This window comes from Dama dama, chromosome 25 (genome assembly GCF_033118175.1).
Source record: "Dama dama isolate Ldn47 chromosome 25, ASM3311817v1, whole genome shotgun sequence".
NCBI lineage: Eukaryota > Metazoa > Chordata > Mammalia > Artiodactyla > Cervidae > Dama > Dama dama.
Genome location: NC_083705.1, coordinates 26,739,777 through 26,746,485, shown reverse-complemented (window position 1 = coordinate 26,746,485; position 6,709 = coordinate 26,739,777). Strand labels below are relative to the sequence as shown.

At 39.9% G+C, this 6,709-nt stretch overlaps 1 long non-coding RNA gene across 1 annotated transcript; it reads left to right on the top strand.

Annotated features, from left to right (window-relative positions):
* The first annotated feature begins 1,449 nt into the window (after window positions 1-1,449).
* On the top strand, window positions 1,450-4,653 carry LOC133046772 (uncharacterized). Its single transcript, XR_009690558.1, has 4 exons — window positions 1,450-1,842; window positions 2,845-2,912; window positions 3,037-3,164; window positions 4,452-4,653. It is a non-coding gene; the product is annotated as an uncharacterized LOC133046772 (long non-coding RNA).
* Window positions 4,654-6,709: the final 2,056 nt, after the last annotated feature.

Genomic DNA, 6,709 nt, shown 5'->3' with positions numbered 1-6,709 from the left:
TCATGTCAGTCGTTTAAATAGGCGTGACCAAAAATAAACTGCTCTTAGGTATAAAAATAATATTTTTATAGGAATTGGCAAGTAACTACTGTAGCTATTAGAAATTTATAATGGCCACAGAAACCCATGATTTTAAAAACTGTTCAGATGATTTATGCTTGAGGCTTATGTACAGCACAAAAATATACACTTGTATCTCTAAGTCTAAAGATGAAAACTTAGACAAAAACAAACTAGAAAACAACCCAAAATTGTAAGAAATTACCTAACTTTGTGCCGTATTGAGAAAGATATAAAAATTATGTGGAAGAAAAATTATTTATTTCTAATGATTAACTTCATAGACAAAAGCCTGACTTTTTTTTAATGACAGGAGAAATCAATAATGTTTTAAAAGTAAAACATGAACTACTTACCCTCACCAGTCTATACTCAGTATTAACTCTATCCTGCAGTATATGCTATAGAAGGTAAGAAAATGCTGATGTTTTCTAGGTTCTCCCCTCAATCTGCTCCGGCTTTATCTTCAGCCTGGTTAGCAACAGAAGTCACCCCCAGCAATTACACAAACCTAACAACGGCTTCCCTGGGATAATTTGATCTGCTCTGACCACACATTCCAATCCACGTACTTTCTTCTGTTACTGTTGTTGTTTCTGTGTGTTTAATATGCTTCTTAAAAGGCTTTTAAAAAAAAAACACAGACACACATACACACAAGCTAGGGAGTTCTCATTCAGCTCCCCACCATATAAACAGAACCACTGAGGAGCATTTTTACACATGTAAAAATATTCTAATTATCCATAGAATATGTCTTGGTGCAGCTTCAGGTGACAGTAAAGAAAAGCTTTGCTGTCATTTCACATTTCTCTTCTTTCTGTGATCTGAGTGTTGTGTACCTGTGTCCCAAAAGGACTGCCTGTCATGACTGCTCCCTCCTAACTGTGGACCATGTGGGTGGGAAGTCTTGAAACTTGCCAGATTCAAGGGCTCTCAGCTATGGCTTTGACTCCAGCAATCTGTTCTACCCTGCTCATATTGGACCTTTCTCACTTTCCAGACCCCTTAAAACAAACCCAGCTAGCAAATGCATTGATGAAGAGCCTCCTTCAAAATACAGCTTGCCTCTGATTCGTGGCAATAAAAAAAAAAAAAAAAAGCTGGAATAATCCTGCCAGGTCTTAGAAGCTTTACGATTAATTGCATTGAACTTGATACCCAGAAAACAGCACCTTGAAAATGAATCATTTGCTACTTCAGTATTTTTCTAATTACCATCACTCCCTCTCAGGGCATGTAATTAATTTACGGAGTTTTTTTTAAAAAAAAAAAGAGAGAGAGAGAGTCAGGATTACTCACACAGTCTTGAAGATGCAATGTCAGCTATTTAGGACAGAAACATCCAAGGCCGTGTTAGAACTCAATTACGACTACACATGCGTTAAAGCAGGAGCTGGCAGGCCTCTGAACTACAGTGACTATAGGACTTGTGCTCCTCGTACGCTGGGCTATAATTTATGAAACTGAGCCCCAGATCCAGCCAATCATTTAGCTCCTCATAACAAGTCTGACTGGCTCTGGAAAGCTGAAAGGGCTGCACTAGAACAACAAAGATGAGATATTCCACATAACACTCAGCTTATCTGGAATCACTTTCCCTTGCAAGGCCAGAAAAAAATGATAGCTTTAGTGCCCAAGGGAAGCACGACAGAGGACGGGGAAATGCGACTTCACCTAGAGCAAGATCTGTTATGCGTTGGCAAGACCAACCCCGCCGGCCTTAAAGGACCCAGGTACCCCTGGGACTCGGAGGACAACCACAGCAGCAAAAACCCAAAGGTAATTTTCATCTTTCCTTTTATTTTTAGTGGGAGTAATGCTGAGTCGAAATAATATGCATTAAGTCACTCCAGCAACTAGGTCCGCTTTGATCTCATTTTACCTTTTTCTAATCTCATCTATTGTAGGATCATTTGTTATTGAGTATGAGTCCAGGGAGGCTTAATGTACCTGAAATAAATTTAAAACCAAAATGATCATCTGTGGAGGAAGAGAGATCATTTTCCAGAACGGTTTGAGAGCTATCTTTTCAGATGGACAGCCTTTTCACCCACCCAAAGAAACAAGAATAAAGGCAGCTCAGGCAGGGAAGAGGGAAAAGGGGTTTCATGAGTACAATTAAACGCTTTTAGTGTCTTAAAAGGAATAACTGTGCTCAGACAGTAAATTAGGAAGATGGGTTATTATACTGGCCCACAATACTTAGGCTATATAGCATGTACCAGAGTGTACCTTGGTGGGAATTGTTGGGGCAGAAAATGATGTAAGAGCCAGTTGGCATAGCCTCCCATGGCCTAGGTTTCTGTTTTCTTTGCAATATTTTCCTTATTTCCCATCACATTTTGAAGTATTAGTAATAGCAACTACTTGTTATACCAAACTTCCAAACTGTAGTTATTAATGCATCTGTGGCAAACATTTTTAAGTCATAAGAGGTGACCAAAGAAAAAAAATTTTTAATGGAATTAACATACACCCTTAGATATGTGACATACTTTACCTAATGACAAATCCTTCCAAATCCTCAACAAATGATGTGTCTCTTCAGCAAATTTTGTAGCAAGTGTAACATTAGCAACCAAAAAATCATTGTAAAAACTTTTAAATAACAAAATCAATCATTATACTTTCAAAGTGACAGCAGAACCTCCACAATATAAATCGTGTCAGTTTTATATGCTCCCAAAGGAAGAAGCCAGGAAAGGAAACTTGCTTTGTTTAGTAATGAAATATAAGGAATAGGAACAGAAAAGACATTTATGCACTTTTTGTTTGCTCTAGATGGTTGACTGAATTTAACTTGAGATTTGACACCAAGAAGAAAAACAGAAACACGGGGAATAGAAACGGTAATCCATTCATAATCCCCCCAAGATCTGTTCTTTGAATTGTCCAACTTGTGACTAACCAGGGAGGACTATTTCACTACATTTAAATATTTTTTACTTAATTAAACCTTTGTTTACTTGACAGTGCTGCTGCTCATGGTGACCGTGTGAGAACTGAAACTTCTGAAGGAAGCCAGGCTGTTAAAACTGTGATTCCCTCTGCTCAACAATAACAAGGATGATCTAGTCTGAAAGGGAAAGCACGCCCTTAAGGTAACGTTGTCATTGAAACTTCAACACCCAGAATTTTGTCATTGAATCCTCAACACCCAGAATTTCCTGTTTCTCATTCCCCAAATAAAATTATGTTAAAATCTCTTCAAATTCCAACATTCAAATCTCCATTTTTTCAACAGGCAAGACCAAAGATACTTTAAACTAAGGCATTTAAATTATTTCACATGATAGTTGCCCAGAAATTTCCTATAGGAAAACTTTACCTTTGACAACTTTGAAGATAACCATCTCTCTACTCAAGACAATGGCCAGCAATCAACTAGCAAGTCTTTGAGTCAGAAGCTTTCATGGCTTCTGGACATTCTCTGTGTCAACATAAAGCTCAGTTTCAGACAGACCCCTGGCACCCTGACCCTTACCAACACCAAAGGTTTTGTTTGATTCAGCTTCAAGCTGTTCATCTGTTAGCAAGCCATGTTCAACCAAAAACACATTCATGACGAGAGCTTTTCTAAAAGACCAGCATGGCCTTCCCTCCAATCATCATAATAATCTTGATAGCCTGAGACATGTTACTGCTACTTGGCAATTGGGGGTGAGGGTAGATATTTAGTACCTGGAGTGGTCACATAGCAGGGAAAACCTCACACTGGAAGGAAGGAAGTGATGTCTCAGTACAATCCAACGTAAGCCAATTAGATCTCAATGCCCTATTTAAAACAATGCAATGAAGGAGGAAACTTCAAAATACATGCCGATACTCTAATCTTCTCCTAAAGTTGTTAGTGCAGTGTGCTAAAGTCTGCTTATAGCAGGCATCATTTCCAATCCAGCAGGGCTTGTGCTAGCAGGCTCTAGCTGAAGAGACTACCTCCATCATCACCATCAATTAACAGCTGTTGGCTGTCGCACCGGGCACCAAGAGGGTTCATGGTACACAAGGTCATTCAGACAGCTAAATTCTGTTCTTAATTCATTTCCTGGATCTCCATCTCATAGACAAGAATTCAGATGATCCCAATTAAAGAAAAGTACTCAGCAATGCAAACCTTTTATCTGAACCAAGAGCCATCAACCCATCTCAACTATCAGAGCAGGTCTGGTTGACTGAAAAGTGTCCCTAGATCTGGGCCAAGAACAGTTTTTAGGCCCACAAGCTAATCTGCCTTGCCCTGCAGTTTACATGACCAAATGAGTCGCTTATGAGAAAACTCTTAAGAAACATTCAGATCCACCAAATTGGTGTGTCAGACCTGCTGAGGTTGGCAAGAGGTTAACTGTGCTCCAGGTGAAATGGATAAATAGCCCCATTGTTTTCACCAGGTTGGACTCCTCCTAAAGAAACCCTAGATCTTGGACCAGGTTGCTGGTGGGGGGCAACTGCGGACAGTTCAAACGTCAACTCTTGGAGCCAGTGTCTGTGGTGTTAACAGAAAGAGAAGCAATTACTTAGAAATACATCAGCTAGAAGGCCTGCTCACCTTGACAAAGCAACAACAACAACAAAATTTCTTTTAAATAAAAAGGCATGGTTACAAGAGCTATGACTCTGTGGTCACTGCAGGGATTAAGCTTATATTCTTGGTTTAACAGAACACATCATCTGGGCACATAGACCTCATAATCAAACTTATTCTCAGCACATGGGGGGAAATTTTTGTGGCTGCTTTTTAATTACCTGAGAACATGAATGTTTGGAAACATACTAACAATGCATGTGACAAGATTCTAAACCATATTACACATAAAATTAACCTAAATCAACAACTTTTTGTGCTCATATATTGTCAAAACTCTTCTTCTTGGTAATGAGATGTTAAGTCATTCAAAATTACATACACAAAACATGGAATTACTTAAATTTTGTAAGAGAAAGGTTTGAAGGGTTGCATTCTTCATATTTGATGCCAAAACCACCTCTTCAAGCAATGCATAAGCATTATGTTAACAGCATGGAGGTTGACAGCATACACTCTGAGTTAAGACTACCTGGGTTCAAATTTCAGTTCTGATTCTTATATATGGACTTTGGGCAGGCTACTTAAGAGATCTGTGCCTCAATTTCCCCATATGTAAAATGGGCCACTCACAGTAACTACCTCCCGAGGCTGATGTGAAGATTAAATGGGCAAAGCCTGCTTAAAACTGAGCCTATTACATAATAAACATTCATTAAGAGAAAACTGTCATTTGTATCATAATTATTATAAGTTCATTGCAATAAATGTACACAAGATCCAAAATGGAGTTGGATTGCTGAACAGTCAAATGTAAAATATATCTATTAACATCATATATCTTATTTTGGGAAATATTTATGTAAGTAAGGTTTTGTCTTAAGGCCTCTGAGATGAGAGCTCAAGGAGGTGGGTCTGTTGACTGTCATTCTCCTGTCTGGTTATCACTTGACATTTTCAACCCTGTTCTACATTTATTGTGTCGCACAATGGCACTAACCTAGGAAATTACACAGAAAGGGTAATTGTAGTAGACATGATTCATATGCTAGTTGGTCCAAAGTTCAGCCTAGTTTAAAGATTCCTGCATGAAGGCAAAAAAATAATGGAAGCCATTCATTTCAGTCATGGTACCCTAATCAAAAAAGAGTTGAAAGGAGTGGGGGAAAAAGAGAGACCTATCACAAACAGCTCTGATGATTAGCCAAAGACAGGAATCATGTCTAGAATCCATGCTGACTTCTCAGCATAGATATGAGAGAACACTGAAGCTAATTATCTCCTCTCCTCCCGGGAGAGGGGATTTCTCAGTTTAGGAGATTATTAACTGGAACTTCAGCTTACTTACTGAGGAGGTGCAGAGAAAAAAAACAGAGTCTGCTTGGTAAGGGAACAGCTGCTCTAGGGATGGACAATGGCCTGCTGCACTCTTTCATTCCCACATTCCTGCATTCATTCGTCAGTGGTCTCACCCTTAATCTCCTTCCCTGCCCACTCAATCCCGGGCCAGCCACCTGAGGTCTCACTGCTCACAGGGCCTCAGGGACCCTGCGCTGTCTGACTGCTGTGCTTCCCAGGACGCATGTCTCCATCTGTGTGCCCTTCCGCAGCACCGACCACCAAGACCAAGGACATGCCCCTCCTTGAGAGCAAACCCCTTCCTCCCACCTCCTCTCCATGGAGGGTGCTTATTCCCTGACGGTAAATTCATGAATCAGCACCACTTACCACATGAGTTAGCAGGACAAATAACCAGGGAGAAAACTGGGGAACATTTTCAGTTTAGCAAAAAAAAAAAAAAAAAACACTTTCAAAATGAAATCCAAGGTACTTTCCTCAAGATCCCAAAAAATCAAATGTTAAGACTTAACAGTCCCATGACCAGCCTCATCTCTGGTCTTTCTCAACAAGTTGATAAAGAAACACAAGGAGGCCTACGCGGGATGCTAGAAATGACTGCATACATGAAAGCTTTGTATGGGGCCTGGCAGGGAGTTGAATGAGTTAAACTAAGTCTCCTTATTCTAATTATCCTGCTCCTGGGAGAGGAATGCCAAAGGAAGGAGGTCTCAGTTCCAAAAGTGAGTGATTAGTTCCCCAACCCCACTATGCTGCCTCAGCTCC